Raw genomic sequence first — 18,695 nt, 5'->3', positions numbered from 1 at the left:
TCTGAGTAGACTGCAGTCTCTTGGGAGTTGGCTACCCCTGCTGTATAATAAAGAACATTTGACTAACTAATGATGGTACTAAACATGCCCAGAAAGAGATAGTGTGACTAGCTTACACATGCTCTGATAAAATCTCACTTAAGAGTACTATATAATGCATTACAGGTAGGTAGCTGTGTTGGTCTGACATAGTCGAAACAAAAAATAAAAATCCTTCCAGTAGCACTTTAAAGACCAACTAAGTTTGTCATTGGTCTGAGCTTTCGTGTGCATGCACACTTCTCCAGATATAATGCATTGTACAAGAGCTGCCTTTTAAGACAACATGGAAACCTCAGTTGGTACAAAACAAACTAGATTTGTGATTAGCATATGAAGCACATCTCAGCAGCAGTGAAATATTGGCACCAATTCCCAGTCCATTTCCAGGAGCAATTCAAATTGTTAGTTATCATCTTACCAGGCTAGGACCCAGATATGTGAAGGACAATCTTCTCCTGCACAAACCTGTCTGAGTGTCCTCAAGGACCATTCTCTGGGTCCCTACACCTCCAAAAGTAAGGTGGCCAATGGCCAATGAGTGGACCTTTTCTGAAGAGGTACCCAAGACATTGAACACTTACTGTGGGAAGGCTTCCAGCACTGATTTATTTTTTGCATACATGGTAAGAACTATTTATTTGCCCAAGTCTTTCAGATTTTTAGTCTTCTAGGCTTTTATGCTGAGTTTACTGTACTGTTGGGTTTTGTAATGTTAAAGATGTTGTTGTTTATGGTGTTTTTAAGAATTTTGTAAACTACTCAGAATGTCTTCAGACTAAGGAGTGAGGTATACAGCTATGTTCAATGAAACTTGAATATATTAGAAAATGACCCTATTAAACTTCACGATCAGCAGCTAAATAATGTTTCTGTCTGTCTTCCAAACTAAACAACTTTTCCTTTTGAAATATATTGTCCTCCATTGCCAAATGCGCTTTGAACTAACAAGCTGTTTTGATATATCATACTTCATTAAGTGTCGCCAAGACTCTTCATTCTTTTTATTGATAATAGTGACTTCACAAAGAAATCACCCAAACTTAAGGCTCAAGACTGAACAAATAATGTCTCCTGCAATTAACATACAAAATCCAAACTAAGAGCAAAAGTTAAAACCTAGGATTTATCCAAGTAACTGCAGCTAAAAGAGTTGCCAACAAAATGGTTACCTTCCAAGGATGTGGTAAAGTGTTAATAAATGGAGACCGTATGTCTACTACCTAATTTCTTTGAAAAGCCCACTTCAAAACACATATCATCCTATATGTTTATCAGAAAATTCCACTTTACTTAATTTTAAGAGAGATAATGCTAAGTAATTACCTTACCCTATGAAGCTTTAGCAAATTATAATGCCTACAGCCACATATCTAGCATGTTCTTTCACTCCTGTCCAATCATGCTACACTAGATAACGCCAGCAGCCTCAGACGTGTACAGTACTTCCAACAACACTGGGAAACTGTCCATAGAAACAGATCACAGGCACACACTTTTTGTCACCTATCACATTTAGTCATTCATGAAGACTGCCTAGTAAGAGATATTTCTTATCTAACACAATTTGAAAATGTTAATCAGAATGTCTAGCCAAACAGTGATAATTGTACACTTCCCTCACCTATCATTCTTCAAGACAGCACAGTAAGAAATGTTCCTTATCTAATATAATTTGGAAATGTTAATCAAAATGTCTAGCCAGACAGTCATTAACGTAACAAAGCAGAAATAGATAGTGCATGCCAGGAACAGAACAATGAGAAGAAATAACACTGTGAATGATACTGTAAATTTTCTGCTTCCCCCTTACAGTTTCTCAAATTCCATGTTAATTGGGCAAGGTCTCAACACCCCACACAACTCCATACACATCTATAGTATCATGCACAATTCCATACACTGCTCACACAATCACTGTTATCAGTCTTCATTCCACTACTTTATCATCTAGCCACAACCATCATGTTCTTCTGATGCTCCTTTTCTGACCTTTGTCAAAAACACCTTCAACCCTTGAAAAACAGTAAAACAGCTTTTGGTAACTGAAACAAATAAACACATTTATTCAGCATAATTTATTATGGACAGAAAACACATTTTCTTTAATGCAGATGTTTTCGGCACAGAATCTACACATTGCTATAGACGGTAACCATTTTAAAAAGTATTTCAACCCATAATTTTGTTCTTACACATTTACATAAGGGCCACCCTGCTGGATCAGTCCACTGGCCTATCTAGTCCAGTTATTGTTTCTCACAGCAGCCAATCAGATTCTTATGAGAAGTCAACAGCCAGACATGGAGGCGAAAGTACTCTTCCAGAAAGTAGCATATTGCTAACATGTCTAATAACCATCAATCTGTCTTACTCTCTTTTGACACCATCTAAGTTGGTACTACCGTGTTTCTCATATTATAAGACATGTCTTATATTTATTTTTTCCTCAAAAAAACACAATATGGCTTATTTTCAAGGGATGTCTTATTTTTTTCCTTCTCCTCCTGCCGCGGCCGGCATTGCTGCTGCACCTATCACTATGTCTTATTTTCGGGGTATGTCTTATATTCCTTGAATGCTTAAAAATCCTGCTATGGCTTATTTTATGGGTATGTCTTAAAATATGAGAAACAGGGTATCATCACTACATCTTATGGAACTAATGTCCATAGTATAGGTGAACTATGTGGATTGCAACAGCCACAGCAATTTCTAGAGAATTCCTAAGGCCCAGTCTAAGGTTTAAGCCGAGGTATTAAAAATTACTGGATTCATACAATTTCAGTAATCAGTAAACTTTCATTACACTAGCCAAAGGCCATGGCATCATCTAAGGAGAAAAAATAAAAAAAATCAGCAATCACCGCAATTTCAGTCCTAAACTTGGGACGCGGGTGGTGCTGTGGTCTAAACCACAGAGCCTAGGGCTTGCTGATTGGAAGGTTGGCAGTTCGAATCCCCGCGATGGGGTGAGCTCCCGTTGTTCGGTCCCAGATCCTGCCCACCTAGCAGTCTGAAAGCATGTCAAGTGCAAGTAGTTAAATAGGTACTGCTCCGGCGGGAAGGTAAACAGCGTTTCCGTGCACTGCTCTGGTTCACCAGAAATGGCTTAGTTGTGCTGGCCACATGATCCGGAAGCTGTCTGCGGACAAACGCCGGCTCCCTCAGCCTGTAGAGCGAGATGAGCACCGCAACCCCAGAGTCGTCCGCGACTAGACCGAATGGTTAGGGGCACCTTTATCTTTTAAACTTGGCTACGTCATAGGTGTAAGCGACTACATATTGAGGCTTCTAGGTAGTAATACTCCCAACAGTTTTCAAGTTCTATGTTGGATCACTCCATACTCCACCATAGTTCCATATACTGAGATGGTCCTGACATTGTTCACCGAGCCAACCTTGACCAAACAGACAACATCTGACAAACAATGGGCTGAGAGCAGCTGTTAAACCAAACTTTAAATGAGGCTTTGGGCAAACTGTTGCTTGGCATGACATTCAAACAAACAAACCAGACTTTGGTATCCCATACATCAGAATTCACCTTTTCTCTCTACAAACAATGGATTATTAGGCACTCCCTTATTTGTTCTAGGATACACAAAGAGCACCAAGAATTATACAGTTAGAAAAGCAAGCATGCTCCCCTTAACATTATCTTTACAGAACTCTCATGCTAACATTTCAATAAAAATGCTATGGATAGTATATAAAGTAGTCTTTGTTACCATCAAGAAGACACCTTCCAAGTGACTAAAAATATTATGTACAGTATTCTGCTCCTGCGCTGCCCACAGGATAGCTCAGTCAGTACAGCACAAGACTCTTAATCTCAGGGTCATGGGTTCAAGTCCCACATTTGGCAAAAAGATTCCTATAGTGCTGGGGACTGGACTAGATGACCCCTGTGGTACCTTCCAACTCTACAATTCTTCCGTGATTCTATATTTCTCTGTGGTTAATCCACATAATATATAGGTAAAGCTCTATTTAATTTTCTTCTTCAACCATCCTTTTCAGTGAAGAAACATAATTATTATATTTCCTTGAAAGGCAAAGTCAGGGGTTTAACCAGCAATTTCCTCTGTAAGACTTGGGCTTTTGGAAGATGAGGTTTTTGAAAGCACAAAGCCATCTTTACGTATCTGCAATATATGTAGAGCTCTACAATCCTTCTCTTTCATTTATCACTAGCTGGAAGCTGAAATGAGAGAATCTTATATTTATGTCTCTCATCTTTTGACTATGAGTTACAAAAGTAGACTTTGGACAGGAGAGATCATATTCATCACAACTTCAAGCAGCTCACAGAAAAATAAACTGATGAACTGTTCATAAGAAAGGAAGCAATACATGACACTTAAGAGACTGGATGTCTCTCATTAGTTCCACCCTAGTAAAAGAGCATCAGAAAAACATTTCTTCTTCCTTGTATTTACATTTTTCATGCATCTTTCACTTTGTTATTCATTGTCCAGAGAAATAACCATGTTCGTCTGTTGCAGCAAAAACAACAAAACGAGTCCTGTGACACTTTAATGACTAACAGATTTATTGTGGCATAAGCTGTCATGGTCCACAATACAATTCATCAGATGCATGAAGTTTTATCCTGAACTCTTGATCTGACTGTTTATAATTCCAACATACCACCCCATGGGTATATATATACCTGCAACTCAGGATAACACCTCATACATCTGATTAAATGACTGTATTATACAAAAGCTAATGCCATAATAAATGTGTGTGTCATTAAGGTGCCAGAACACATTGTGTGGTGGGTTTTTTTTGTTATTGTGCCACTATTTATTTTCTCACTTGCGTATTTCAAAAACAAAGGCCATTGAAATTGGCCCCATTTGAACATCACATAATGGTTAATGACTTACCATGCTCATGCCTAAGAGGGCACAGAGTAAGCAAATCATGATCCCTGGTTCAGATACAATGCAGAGCCAGAGATGTTTGTTTGTTTCCCCCCAGCACTAGTGAGGAGCATTCAGAGCAAATCATCAATTATGGTTTACCATGATGTCTGAATTGGATCACTGTGTTTATTGCACAAATGTGTAATTGATCATTTAAAAATCAAGACAAACTGTACAAGCCACCAAATTCCCTTTCTGCCAGGCTAGAAGAGGGCTAGATTGAGTGGAGGTGCAGTCCTGTTCTCCTGCACTTGTGGAATGACACCAACATCACTCTCCTGGCACAGAATTGTCTCTTCTGCCTGCTTGCAGTGAAAAGCCCTGAAACATGGCATTTTGAGGTGCAGGGAGAGGCCACTTCAAAAATCCCATTGGGTAGCAGCCAGGTTTTGGATTGTACCTGGAGTGAAGTAATGCTTACGTAGCAATAGGTTTTGTGCAGAGGCTCCAAAGAACTCCACAAAAGAGAGCCAATTCAATTATTACCTGTTTCACGAAACTGAAGGCAAACAAGATTACCTAATCAAAAAGAGCAAAGTCCAAACTAAGATTCACATAGAAAAGGGCAACTGTGAATCACAACATTATTTCAGAATACTGTTTATTCTACATTTGCTTTGCAATTAGGTTTCTTTTTTTGCAATTAGGTTTCTTTTTTTGGCACTACAAAAAAGGAAAAATGGTAAATTAGGCAGGAGTAAATATACCATGTTTTTTCCCCCCCGACTACGTCAGACCAACACAGGTATCCACTTGTAACTATACCATGTAGAGTTAGTCAGAAGAGCACATGGGGTGGGTGTGTTGTGATCACTGCATTTTCAGAAGCAACTGTTAGATTTTAATACATAACATCACAACTAATCAGGATTTAGATTGCAATATTATACACATTTCTTTAAACAGGAAAAACTACTGAGTAGGTTTGCATATGACTCCTAAATAGGATGCAAGACTAAACACTTAGTAGAAGGTAAACAAATCCCAATGACCTTGATGTGATTTGCTTCTCAGGAAACGCTCACCGCACAACTAAAAACTGCTGTCTCCTAGTTCTATAACAACAGCATACCTACTCAGAAGTAGCCCTACTGAGTTCAATGGGACTAACACTTAGTTAAGCCTAATTAGCTCTAAATCTATTTTTTTTACCATGTTTGTGAGTGCTTGTCTTAAAAAGCTGGATAGAAATATACTAAACACATGCATAAGTATTTGTGATAGCCATGGGTTAGGCTGCACAAACTGTGAGACATCAAATATGACCATACCAGCCTGTATGTATTTATTTTAGCCTGACAAACCCATCCCCATCACCCAGTTTTTAATAGGCAGGTAAGAAAAAACAGAGAATAACTCCCCAGTGACTGGTGGGTTTGCTTGCAGTTTTGAGAGATCACAAGTTGTTACACCTGTGGCAGACTTGCTCTGTACAATCTAAACTATTGCTACTGCATCGAACGATGGAATAAACCCACTTCTTACGTCACACGGCAAAAAGAGCACCTAAAACTTATTAAGAAGACAATAATCCATAATAATTGCTCTTGCACTGTTGCTGGGTGGTTCAAAACACGGTTTGGTTTCTGTTTTGATCACAACCATTCCAATAAGATTAATATTAATAGTATAATGCATTTGTATTATAAAAGCACCTGATGCTCTACTGAGTTCCACCCTTCCCATTCATGTCTGTCCATGAACCATGGACAGTTTCTAAACCCTGTTGCACAATTGTGACTACTTGCATTTTTATCTTGCCCTACCTCCATGGGGATCAGGACCACATAAGCGATGGAACCCCTCTCCCCAATTTCTCTTCACAACCACCCTGTGAGATGGGACAATTGCCCTCTTAGCTAGACCTAAAGACCCTGAGGGCGACAAACACGTCACAGAGCTCTGAACTAGAAATTCACCTATACAATTATTAACACAAGTATTATGAAGGAAATTATTGCGGGGCGAGAGTAGGGAAATAATAATCCCCCCAAACATAACCCCCTACTCAAATTAAAGTCCCCCACTAATCCAAATTTTTAATCCGAGGAGTTTTGCAAATCGCCTGGTTGATTTTTCTCAAAACAGAAGTCAGCGAATAGTTAAAACAACAACAACACAGAACTGAACTCATCTTCACCATAACCCAAGTAACATTTTGAAGCTCTCTCCCTTTCGACATGAGTCATTTTTTATGCCTTTTTGCTGCTGCTGCTGCTGCTGCTGTTGTTAGTATTATTATTGGTTCCACGCCCCTCTCAGGGCACGGAAGTCATCCTGAGGTGGTCAAAGGAGTGAGAGAACTCGGCGATCCTCTCTGAAAGGAGCCGCAGCCAAGAGTTCCTGCCTTCCTTCACAACTTACACTTCCCATCCAAACCCCGAAACTTTAAAACTCTAAAGTGCGGGGTGTTTTGTTTGTGTTGTGGTGAGAATTAACGATGTTGGGTGCGTCTCCCCCTCCGCGCTTGACGCGGTCTCAATCCCACGGCAGCTCGGGAGAAGGAGGAGGAGGGAGAAGGAGAGAGGCGGACTCACCTGGTGAAGGTAAGGCGCGGGGGAGAGGGCTCCTCAGACTCGCGGGAGGGCGGGAAAGGCGCCAAGGAAAAGCGCGGGCTCCCAGCTCTCCTCAGGGGACCCGCCGCCGCCGCCGCCGCCGAACCCGGCCCAGGTCGGTCGGGCTGAGGCAACGTGGCTGCTTCGCCTGTGAGTTTCCGGGCGGAGGAAAGAAAGAAAGACGAAACCACTGAGAGGGCGGAGAGAGGGAGGAGGAAGAGGAGGCGGATGCCGCTCAGGTGCCTCAGCTTGCCCGCCTCCACCCCTCGAAACAGCCGCCGCCGTCGCCGCCTCTTTCCCCGCCTGCCTTTCCCGCCGCCCCTCAAAACAACGCCTCACACGCGCGCCCGGCTGGTTGTCCTCCCCGGCCAGGTGCCCCCTTCCCCCCCCAACATAAGTTTCCTTTCTCACTGTGTCACACACAAAAAAGATGTATAAAATGAATGGCTGGCTCAGATGCCGCCGCCCTTGGCCAAAATGTAGCCCCAAATCGCAGGCTACACCGCGGTGCAGACTCGGTTCGAACGACCTGGGAGACCAGGGTTCAAGCCTCGGTGAATCCCTCTCCCCAATTTCTCTTCACAACCACCCTGTGAGATGGGACAATTGCCCACTCTTAGCTAGACTGCACTTAGCTAGACTGACTCTCTGGCTTTCCAACCCTTTGCCTGCTCTCAACCTAACCTGCCCGCAGCATAGCTGTCAACCCTCCCTTTTTTGCGGGAAACTCCCTTATTCCAAGCCACAGCTGTCAGCTTTCCCTTTTTTTGCTGGACACTCCCTTATTCCAGCGCTGTTATCCTGGATTGTTAGATATACCGTACCTAGACTGTCCCCGGGACAGGTGAGGCTGCTGCTAATCCCTTATTTTCAAATCCGAAAGTTGACAGCTATGCCTCGCAGAGTTGTTGTGAGGCCACCTTATGCTCCTTGCAGATGAGGAGTGAGAGTTATTTATTTCATATAATTTATGCACCGCTTGATTGTAACACACACACACACACACACACACACTGTTTATGAAAAGATACAAAATTAATTTGGGGGTGGGCAAAATCCTCAGATGGTGACAGCAGTCACGAAATTAAAAGACACCTGCTTCTTGGGAGAAAAGCAATGACAAACCTAGACAACATCTTAAAAAGCAGAGACATCACCTTGCCGACAAAGGTTCATATAGTTAAAGCTATGGTTTTCCCTGTAGTGATGTATGGAAGTGAGCTGGACCATAAAGAAGGCTGATCGCCGAAGAATTGATGCTTTTGAATTATGGTGCTGGATGAGACTCTTGAGAGTCCCATGGACTGCAAGAAGATCAAACCTCTCCATTCTGAAGGAAATCAGCCCCGAGTACTCACTGGAAGGACAGATCCTGAAGCTGAGGCTCCAATACTTTGGCCACCTCATGAGAAGACAAGACTCCCTGGAAAAGACCCTGATGTTGGGAAAGATTGAGGGCACAAGGAGAAGGGGACGACAGAGGACGAGATGGTTGGACAGTGTTCTTGAAGCTACCAACATGAGTTTGACCAAACTGCGGGAGGCAGTGGAAGACAGGAGTGCCTGGTGTGCTATGGTCCATGGGGTGACAAAGAGTTGGGCACGACTAAACGACTAAACAACAAAAAAATCCTCAACGCTACTTTAAAACATACAAAAGTTAAAACACTAAAACCTCCTGATGGGTTCCTGTACTTAACACTTGTAGCCCAATCCTAAACACACATCCTAGGGAGTCAGACCCATTGAACACAATTCACTTTTGTTTTTTCTTGTCTACAGTTTCTCCATCAGTCCTAAAAAGTGGTGGGGTGTTACATAAACTGCCCATTTTATATTTGTTTATTATCATTTATTAAGTTTGCACCCCACATTTATATGCAACTCTAGAAAGTATTGTTGCATGCCACCCCAGTCTCCAAGTGGTGTGAGATTCCATGGGTTCCAAACGCTTCCTTAAGAATGGGGCACAGTGGAGACTGCTACCTTTATGATATATGGTTTATTTACACGTATTCCGGCGTGTAAGATGACGGGGCGTATAAGACGACCCCCAACTTTTCCAGTTAAAATATAGAGTTTGGGATATACTCGCCGTATAAGAAATACGACCCGGCGTACAAGATGACCCCCCGACTTTTGAGAAGATTTTCCTGGGTTAAAAAGTAGCCTTATATGCAGGAATATACAGTATATAGAACTTGAGCCTACTATGGAGGCAGTGACGCATTAAAGCCTATGGAGGCCCCTAGGCAGTCCAAATATCCAGGCCCCTCTTGCAGATTATCTCCTAATACGTTTTTGATTTTACCAACCAATAATTTTAATAAACCCATTTTAATCCATTGACATGAGGCTCCTAAAAGGCCACCTGGCACTGGATGGAGGCATAGGAGTCAACTTCCAGATAGGAAAATAAGGGAAAATAAGGGATCAGCGGTGGCACGGCACCAGAAGTCGCTTCTGCGCATGTCCAGACATGCGTAGAAGCGACTTCCGGTGCCGGTTCTACCCGATTTCCAGTGCCCAGACATAGGCAGAGCGGCACCGGAAATCAGTTCTGAGCATGTCCAAACATGCGCAGAAGCGACTTCTGGTGCCGGGCTGCCCATGTCCGCATGTCTGGGCACCAGAAATCACTTCTGTGCATGCTCGAGCATGCACAGAGGCGATTTCTGAAGCCAAGTGAGCGAGCAGCCAGCCGGGAGCTGGAACATGGCCGCTAGCACCGGCAGGAGCTGCAAATCCGGGGGATTTACGGGATATTTTTCAATCTGGGGGTTTCCCGCGAAAAACGGGAGACTTGAGAGCTATGGATGGAGGGGTTCACAGCATTAACACTCCAAGAGGGCTTTGCTTCCCCCATAGCCACAGCCTTGGATTTAAACATAAATCACACATCTCTCTGACTCTCTGGCTTTCCAACCTGTTGCTTTCTGCTCCTAGCTCCTAGCTGGCTCACATCTCTCAACTCTCTAGTCTTTGTCTTTCTAAGGTAACTACTAGCCAGTTGAGGGAAGTGCCTGCCTTTGGAACGGATTAAAATCGTAAGTCGAGGCACCACTGTATTTGGAATTGGAGCAGAACTGAACTCCACTGCCGAGCCGGTCTGCTTTTATAGAGGCTGGCTCAAACAATGTATCAAACATAATTCAAAGTTCCCTCCTAAAACAACTGATGAGGACCTGACTGAAAACTATATACAGTACACCAATACATAACAAAACTGTACCGGTATAACTTCACAGTTGTGTTTTTTTGTTTTAAAGAATACCTAATGAATATTTCCCTTCTTATCTTGATAAGAGCTAAGAGATTTATTTCCACTATAACTATGTTACTTGTTCTCCTTAAGAATGCATGGATAGTTTTGGAGAGGCTTCAGCTCATCGCACCACATATCAATTCCCTAATTATTCAGCCACAGCAGCAGATAATATGCAGATGCATCATGGGGCATTTTCTTTTGCCTCCATCCTCAAGACATAGCAACACACACCAAGAGCTACAGGAGGAGTCCTAACTGGGTGGAATAGTTTTGAATCCAGGGTATGTCCCCACACCAGAATATATGGGCGTGGGTGGGCTCCATACCCAGCCACATCTGAGCCACTAAGGAGGGGTACTGCAAGAGAAGGACTGCATGGCCCAGCATTGGCATGGGCCAACCAACACTTTTGCATGCTGTTGGATAGTTAACTCCTCCAATAATGCAATTTGCCCAACCTTACTATGCCAGTTATCCATGGTGGCTCCAGTGTCATCCTTCAAGTATCAAGCGATAACCAACTGAGCTGGCACAAATAAGCGTCCAATAAGAGGTTTAAACACCAGTCCCGCATCTGTTCCCTGGAAAAGGCCAAAAGTGTGCCAAATCAGAGGATTTTACAGTTTTTTGCCCTGTTATTTCTTCTATTTGAGGTCCTGTACCGAGGGCCTTCTGGCGGTTCCCTCGTTGCGAGAAGCCAAGTTGCAGGGAACCAGGCAGAGGGCCTTCTCGGTGGTGGCGCCCGCCTGTGGAATGCCTCCCATCAGATGTCAAAGAGAAAAACAGCTACCATATTTTTAGAAGACATCTGAAGGCAGCCCTGTTTAGGGAGGCTTTTAATGTTTAATAGATTATTTTATTTCATTTTTCTGTTTAATAGATATTTTATTTCATTTTTCTGTTGGAAGCCGCCCAGTGTGGCTGGGGAAACCGAGCCAGATGGGCGGGGTGTGTATATATATATATATATATATATATATATATATATATATATATATATATATCAATCATTAAAAATACCTTACAACAGAGCCACCACATATCACAAGCAAACTTCTCTGTATCCTTTCCAACACAGGAGTAGCAGAAGGATTGAAGGATTTGCTGCAAAACAAGAATTTTTTTTAAGCATTGTCTGATGGATACAGGTGTTGACTTAAAAATAAAAGTTCCAAAAATAGAAGACCAATGGGTATTTTCAACATTAATAGACCAATCAGATTCCCACACTTCCTTCAGTTTGTGCCAAAGTCTTTATTGATCAGTTTTTACAAAGACCCGGCATTTGCTTACACTCTCCTTTAAATTATATAATTTAAAGATTTGGACAAATCCCTAGGTAAGGCAAGTGAAATTTGCATGAAATATCTAAATCTGTAAAGACCTGCCTGTTCAAAGTTTTTAATATTAAATTGCCTAGCACGTGAGGCAGAGTCCAGGTAATAGTGTAGCATGATTTAGAAAAATATGTTAGATAAAAGCTTTTATTTTCTGTGTTTCCAATGTTGTAGAGTCCCTGCCAAAGTGAAGTCTGTTTCTTTTCAGAGAAGTGACATAACACCATTTTAACAAAATGAATGCTGTCTGTATAATCCAACCTAAGATTCCCTTTTCCACCTACACCCACTGATTTATTTGCCTTCTTGCCATGAAATAAATTGGATGTTGAATCTGGTTTGACTCATAATAAATCTTATATAGAGGAATGTCCCAGCCTTCTTCAGAGGCAGGTCTGTATCTATGAACCTTAGAGGTTCTTGATCTCTGAGAATCCAACTATACTCTGCCAGGAGCTTAGTATTGAGGACGGAATCACTGTTGTTAAAACTATACACACACACACACACACACACACACACACACACACACACACACAGAGGCAGGACAGCTTAGGAAGAGCACCTTCTTTATAGCTGCCAGATAGCTGGAATTTTTTAAAATTTTGTCTGTTCCATGGGCTTAGGAGGGGCAGCTGACCCCCTCAAAAAAGTTAATTTTTTAAAAAACCTTCAACTGACTGATCAAGTCACAGATAGCTCAGTTCTGCCCCCCAAACAAAAGTCCTCCTCCCCACAAAAATCATGGCTACACCCATGGTCTGTTGCACTGGAAGTATTTTCTGCCATATGACACAATAATTTGCTCTAAAAGATTTATGCAGATGCTTATATACTCAAAAATATTAATTATAGAGTGGAATACCTAACATCTGGAATAAGGAAATTTGAGTACCTGGATATATATTCAAAGACATCATCTGACATCGTATGTCTTTCCAAAATTCACTCAAAAGCCTGCTCTCATTACAAAAATTTCCAACTCAGATATGAGGTATTATTATTTATTATTTATTATTTATACCCCGCCCATCTGGCTGGGTTTTCCCCGCCACTCTGGGCCGCTTCCAACAAATACCAAAATACATTAAAATATCACAGATTAAAAACTTCCCTAAACAGGAAGGGGAGGTAGGGGAACAACTGTCTGGTGGTCTTGTAGGATGAGCAGAATGTCATCAGCATAAAAGTTTAACAGCTGTTCTGTGTCATTAGCATTAATGCCTGTGATACTAAGGTTGGACCAAAGAGTGTTAGCCAAAAATTCAATGACTAATATGAAAAGTTGGGGGACAGTGGGCAGCCCTGTTTGGGACATCTCTCTCCCCCCCCCCATGAATCTAGATTAGCTCATATCTATGCAGTGGTAGGTTGAATAAATAGCATGTGGCAGTAAATTTGAGGCCAAATCTATAACAAGAAAGCGAGCTTAATGAAAAATTACAATTAACAGGGTCAAAACCTTTTGTTACATCCAGGGCCACTAGAATTAGGGGTGTTTTGTGTATTTTATGGAACTTAATGAAACTAAAGACCCTTCAGATCAGCTATATATATTTGAGGGATAAGACCCAACTGGTCATGATTAATGTTCTTTCCAATATGTTAAGTCTGGTAGGAAATAATTTATAATTTACTAGCTGGCCCGGCCACACATTGCTGTGGCTCATCCCTGTGATTGGCCCCACCCTGTCCTGACCCATGACCTATCCCGGCCCCTCGGCCCAACCTGCAAGGGCGAGCCGAGGTGCTATGGAGAGGGAAGCTTTCCTAGCTGCAGTACCAGTGTAGCTGTTGCTAGAGGGTGCTGTTTTGCAACCTCTCCTGTGCTCCCAGCATCCCCGGCTATCTGAGTTTTGTGTTCAGGAACAGTGGGTTTTGTCTGCTTTACCTTGCATAGGTGTGACATTTATCTACGCAACCTGTATATGGTCACTTGCATATTCGCTTAGGACGTTTTGTCCAAATTTGAACGCAAACAGTCAAGCGGTTTCGGAGAAAAGTGGAGACACACCCACATGCCCAGTTTACATTATATATATACAGATATACTTTTTAAGGTGCTGAACATAATATGGATATAGTATGTTTCCTTCTCAGTGCTTTGTTTTTAGAAAGGTAAATATTCATATCTAGGAGGAAAGCTTAATACGTTTCCCCATTGGAAGATAACCCATAATACTGAGGCTTGCATGCCAAGTATAAAGATTAGTAGTATAAGGTTATGATCTGGGCAGCATGAATAGTAATTGCAACTCAGTGGAATACAGCCCCAAATCTTACACTGGATGCTTGGTACCAATCGCTCTGGAATATAGCTTTAATGGAAAAAAATTACAAATAATTTGAGATTTTGACAAGGACTAGAACCACCACACACTTTTTTTGTGATTTGGCATTCCTTTATGCGATATACAGTGGAACCAACATTTTCAAGGCAGCCCTCATTGCAATTTGATGGTTTGATAACTTTGATAGTCTTTACTTGGACTTTGTTTTTTTAACCCATTTGCAACTGTACTCATTCTTCATGCCTGTTTTATAGCTTTGTTTTTCATCTTTTAAATTTTTATTTGTTATAATAATTGTTCTCTCTGTTTTATATACATCATAACATATAATAGAAAACTTTACAAAAAAAGAAAATAGAATAAGATTAATAATGTACCAGGCTTTTTAAAGGTTATTCAGTTTAATAATATTCATGTCCACTTAATCTTTTTAATGAAACCCGATGTTATAATTGCTGTAGTTATGCAGTCATTTTGATCTCATGGCAAGCTTAAATTTGATTCTGGAAATATGGCAATTATTTTAAATTAATATTTATTTTCCTCTCATTTTGTTCCACTATGAAACATTATTCCCTTCTTTAAAATAGGGAGCCACTATGTTATAGTTGCTAAGGAATTGATGGTAGTCTCTCATTTAAATTTCACACTTGCTTTGTTTTGAGAGTAAAGCAACAGAACTTGCAATAAATTACCTAAGCTCAATTGCCATACCGAAAACAAACTCCCCAAACTAAATGAAAACATCTTCTTTTTGATAAGAACTTCATTTTCTTCATCCTTTATATTTGTGCAAGTAACGCTTCATCGTATCTTAAAATATTTCTGTTTTTGCACCTGTTAGTTACTGAAGTGGATAAATGTATGAATCATTGTTGTGAAGTAGATAAGAACCACTGACTCCTATGGAGAAACCTCCACTGATACAGAGTGCAACCAAAGGACAAAGTACTTTTTTCTGTTTGTTTGGCTCTCCCACTTTTGTAGGGAAGGGCATTTGTGCAGCTAGAAATCTGCTTTAAAAAACCCCAACCTGCTATAGAGGTAGAATGGTCAGCTCAACTAGTAAAAAGCAGAACAGAGTAGCATGCCAGGAACAGAGGCATACCTAGGCTCCCTTATGCTCTTGGCAAGGAACAACCCCCCCCCATCCCTTACTCACCCCCCCAATCCCTTACTCACTTGGCAATGAGATGTATTCATGCCTCCTTGTAAAGCAGCAAAGGAGTGGCCTGGGGAGCTTGTGAATGGGCAGGCAGGCAGGCTCCTAGCCACTCCAAGCCAGAGTGGAGTGGTGCAATTTTTGTGCTCCCCTGCCCCAGCACCTGGGGGGGGGCACAGGACAACCTGGAAGAAAAACTTCCAATTGGTAGCCATGATATATGAATTTCTCCCATTTAGTTTGCAGTTCTCGTACCCTTAGTGGGGTATTGCTCTCATAAATGTTAATTAAGCAGTATAGACTCTTGCCTTTCCATCTTGTCACAGAGATTTGGTGAAGAGATTTACAAAAGAATGGATGGAAAGCTAGGCTAGAGGGAGTGGGGGGGGGCAGGGATGAACCTGGACACAATGTTCCTATTTTCTCCTTCCATACATTATACATAGTTTGTGTGAATCTATTCTTGATAGTAGTAGTGTTCTTAAGTCTAGTTTTAAAGAAGTGGTAGACTGTGGTTGGGATATTATCAATTATATATGTTTCTAATTGTACCCATTGCTCAGAGTCATCTTCCAAGATGAACAGAACCACATGTTTGACTTGATGAGCTATATAATATTATTTCAAGTTAGGGACTCCCCAGCCTGATGAAGAAAGGTATAAGAATTTGGAATTTATCCTGGTTTGTTTTTTGGTGTGTGTGTTTTTTACAGGAAAGGATAAATGGTTTCCTTTTCCACTTACAGATGTAACTAAGGAGAATCCCGATGGGAAGAGTTTGGAATAGGCATGTTAGTTTCTCTTTATACTGTATTTGTAACTAGTCAGACACAGGCAACAGACCAAGCAGACCTCCTGACTGGGGGAAGCATCAGGTGAGAAAGAGGGCAAGGGCAGAACAGGCAAGGAAGAGAGGCAGCAGACAAGATACCTGGGTTCGTAGCGGGGGTTTAAGTGGGTGAGGGATCTGGGCTTGCTGTGGTAGTTGGTTTGACAGCGGCAGTGCAGCATCATGGGAAAGCTGTAGAGGTTTGGTGAGTAAAGGGAGGTGATTAAGGGAGGGGGCTTGGGCAAGGAGTAAAGAGGGACAGACTTTGGTGATGAGGGTTGGAGGATTGGTGGGGTTAGGGGATTGGTGAGCAAAGCAACCTGGGGTGTTAGCCCCTAGTAAGTTCATTTGGAGGGGTTGGGTTTGGGGATGGGTTTTTGGAAGATGCCTGTGTGTGAATTTGTTTATTGTGTGTAGATCAGTGCATGCAGTAAGGCTCTATTCTGATAGTATGAGCATCACAACAACTAGTAGATTCTTGTCTGCTGCAGCCTTCATCCACCTTCACAGCCGCCGTTGTAACACACTGCTTGTTATCTTCTGCCTGTCCTGACGTTGAGGACTTCTTGGATCATTCTTTGTCTAGCTCAGAGATTTTCAACCTTTTTGAGTCCATGGCTCCCTTAACCAACTACAATATTTCTGTGGCACCCCTGTGGTGCTTAGAAGCCCAGTTATGACACCCCTTGCCTGCAGAGCTGGCAGCCTCTCATCCTTTTTCAAACACCCTCCCTTGTGGAGTGTTCCCTCAACCTCCTTTCCTCTTCCCTCTCCTCCAGGCAGCTGTTGATGCCTTCCCTGGTCTCTGAGCTGCCTCCCACTCACCTAAGAGATATGCCTCCTAGAGGCACCATTCACCTGCGAAGGTTATATGGCTGCTGCAATAAAGAGGTATGCAAGACTTTGGGAAGCAGAGACGCAAGAGGATGTCTGTGAAGGGAGGGAAGGAAAGAGGGACAGAAGCCAGTGTTGCCTGCCACACTTTGACCATTATTCAAGGCACCTCAGGGTGCCATGACACACTGGTTGAAAACCACTGCTCTAGCTCCTCTCCTTTGACCTTACCGCCTTGGGTGACCCTGCTGGGAGTACGAGACTCCCAACGGCTTTGCTCACAAGGATCACAGGGACGTGCAAGCCCATGCACCACAACAAGGTGATGATCCAGTGAGTGAGCAAGTTGATAAAGGTTTTAAAGGCAGCAAATGCATGTGCTGATCATGTGGGCTGAGATATTATAAATAAGTATTATCTATTTGATGGCTAGATCAGAGTAATATTCTATGAAGAGGTGTTGTTATACATCATGACGGATGTGAAAGCCTCATTTGCCTGTAATTGTTTCCATAAAACCTCATATTTGCTTACTTTGTCACTGGGAACATTAAGTAGGTTGGATGTAAAGACAACAGTAGCATTTTTTGCAATTTCAGCAGGCAACATAAGTGCCTGCCTGCCATATCTGTGGGGAAATTATATGTTAATTGTAATAAATAACAAAGTACCGTAATGGACAGCAGCACAAATTTGAGAAAAGCTTGGATGACGACACAAAAAGGATACAGGGAGATAATGAAGAGGCACTTGGCTGGTTCCACCTACGTTTCTGCCACTGCTTAAGTGAAGGGACATGATGTTTCCAACAAGATTCTGTTCATGTTGCAACATGGGAAGAGTGAAAGGGCAGGGGGATAAATCTAAATGTCTGAATAATTATTATGTGCCGCAACTGAGATTCCCACATAAATGGCTGCATCATATAAAATGAGCAATTAGCTAACAAATTGTTACCAAATTGTTGCCTTGTGGAAATATATATTCAATAAACACGATAATATAAACTTCATTTTGTAATTCATTAAACTTCATTTTGTAATGACGCAGCACCAAAAAAGGGGAAACCAAAAGAGCAGTTGTGCTTTTAGATGATTTTCTAAGCATATTATTACTTGCTTCAGTGTTAGTTATATTTCACCTAAATAGGCTAAACTTGTAAGCTAAAATTCATTTTCTGCTTATCTTTTACCAAACTCCTTCATTTTCAACAGTTCCAACATAGGTGCATATATGAACCAGTGACTTCACAACCTCTCTGGTAAAACAGAGAAAACAAGGTATGACCATGACTGATCTTCACCTGAATCAAGTGCCAATGATATACTAATTTTAAAGTGCCTTGTGTATGACTATGGAAGTAGCAGGCATACCGTATTTTTCTGCCTATAAGACGCCCCCTATTTTGGGGACTCAGATTTAAGAAAATGGGGGAGATGGCCCAGA

At 41.8% G+C, this 18,695-nt stretch overlaps 1 protein-coding gene across 2 annotated transcripts in view; it reads right to left on the bottom strand.

Moving 5' to 3' along the window:
• LOC118084158 (ligand of Numb protein X 2) overlaps positions 1 to 7,715 on the bottom strand; it is a 45,844-nt gene extending 38,129 nt beyond the window's left edge. For both annotated transcript variants that reach the window (XM_035113515.2, XM_035113518.2), the window contains exon 1: positions 7,511 to 7,715. The gene's annotated coding sequence lies outside the window, so the exon portion shown is untranslated. The remainder of the gene's footprint in view (positions 1 to 7,510) is intronic.
• Positions 7,716 to 18,695: the final 10,980 nt, after the last annotated feature.

This window comes from Zootoca vivipara, chromosome Z (assembly GCF_963506605.1).
Source record: "Zootoca vivipara chromosome Z, rZooViv1.1, whole genome shotgun sequence".
In the NCBI taxonomy this organism is placed as follows: Eukaryota; Metazoa; Chordata; class Lepidosauria; order Squamata; family Lacertidae; genus Zootoca; species Zootoca vivipara.
Note: the sequence above shows the minus strand (reverse complement) of the source record. Positions and strands in the feature narration are given on the sequence as shown.